This window comes from Bos grunniens, chromosome 20 (genome assembly GCF_055505025.1).
Source record: "Bos grunniens cultivar Pamir isolate PY7600 chromosome 20, Bosgru_T2T1.0, whole genome shotgun sequence".
NCBI classification, from domain to species: Eukaryota; Metazoa; Chordata; class Mammalia; order Artiodactyla; family Bovidae; genus Bos; species Bos grunniens.
This window is the reverse complement of record NC_141184.1, coordinates 72211345-72212925: the sequence shown is the minus strand read 5'-3', so window position 1 is coordinate 72212925 and position 1581 is coordinate 72211345. Positions and strand designations below refer to the sequence as shown.

Sequence of the window (1581 nt, the reverse complement as noted above, 5' to 3'; positions counted from 1 at the left end):
GCAATGTCCTGGTTCAGATGGCAAGGCATCCGCGCGCAGGAGACTGGGGTTTGATCCCTGGGTCGGGAAGATCCCGCCGGAGAAGGAAATGGCAACCCACTCCCAGTATCCTCGCCTGGGAAATGCCACGGACAGAGGAGCCTGATGGGCCGCAGTCCATGGGTTGTATTAAAGTTGGGCTCAACCCAGCAACTACGAACACAAGTATTTCCAAAGACCACACTCAAGTGTGTGTCTGTGTGTGTGTGTGTGTGTGTGTGTGTGTCTGTATCTCCTCTTGCCGTCTTGGAGTCTGTCTCGGAATCTTCATGTATTTCTGCCTCTGTATCTCCTGACAGCCAGCCGCCGGCCCGTTCGTCTTGCCCCCGCCTCTCCCAGGCGCTCTGGCTCTGGCTGAGGAGCTTGCGCAGGCCAGCTGTCTCCCTTGGCGTGGGTGCGTGCGAGTGTCTGTGTGTCTGTCTGTGTGCCTGCCTGTGGCTCGTCTGCTCTCTCAGGAAGGTCGAAGGCTTGGCGTGGGGGCAAAGGGGGGGCCTCGGTAGTGCGAAGGGGAGGGGCTGAGGCGCTCCGGTCGACCGCGCCTCCCTGGCTTCTGCTGGGTTTGGGCACCGGACAGGTGCCGGGCAAGTTGGGCGCTCAAGTTTCGCTGCGCCTAGGCCCGCAGGAGGTTCAGAGGCCCCTGGGCCGCTGGGGTTGGGAGGCGGCGGGCGCCGAAGACCGACACATCTGGGGCCGCGCGGGCCTGAGCAGCGAATGGGATCCGGGGGAGGCCCCGCTCAGCCAGCGCGGCCGGGTCTGGAGTTGCCGCGGGTGGGAGGGCGCCGAGACCTCCGCACCCCTCAGCCCAGCCCCCAGGCCCCGCGCGCACGCATGCACGCACGCCCTCCCGGTCAATGGGGGGTCCTGGAAGCCCCTCGGGCCCCCGGGCCCGGCCAGGCGCTTGCTGCTCTGGTGTTGGCGGTGTTCCGGGGGGCGGGCCGGCGTCAGCAGGCTGGAGTCCGGTCGCGGGTCGTGCGGCTCAAGTACAGCACGCCCCGCGACGAGAGGTGCGGCCCGTTGGCCCGACCTGCAGGGCAGAGCGAAAGGGAGGCGAAGCGCAAGGCTCTTAGGGCGCCCCGAGCCAAGCGCCACTGTCTCAGGCCGTATCAGCCTGAAGGCGCCCGATCTCGTCTGATCTCGGAAGCTAAGCAGGGTCGGGCCCGGTTAGGATCTTGGATGGGAGACCACCTGGGAATCCCGGGTGCTCGAGGCTTTTTGCCTACCAGAAGAGGTCCTTTAGCCCCCGCCGCGCATCCCGATTCTTGGATCCCCCCCCGCAGCCCCAGCCCCTCCCGGGCCGCGGGGAGCGGCTGGCCGGGGCCCCGACTCCCGCTGCAGACCTGGGTTGCCTCCGCGCGGCCCGCGAGCCCCTCCGCATTCGCATTCGGCTTCCAGGACACCCGACGACCGGCAGTCCCGTCTCCATCTGGGGCTCCTTTGGCTTGCCTCAGGCAATCCCGGGGCTTGCACGGACTCCCGCCAGAGCCCCAGCCCCGCCCCACCCCCTGCCTCGCAGGCCATCGCGCATGCGCATGTGCGCACGCA

At 67.7% G+C, this 1581-nt stretch overlaps 1 pseudogene; it reads left to right on the top strand.

Annotated features, from left to right (window-relative positions):
* The first annotated feature begins 1129 nt into the window (after nucleotides 1–1129).
* LOC147350687 (5S ribosomal RNA) lies at nucleotides 1130–1249 on the top strand (annotated as a pseudogene).
* The last annotated feature ends 332 nt before the right edge of the window (nucleotides 1250–1581 follow it).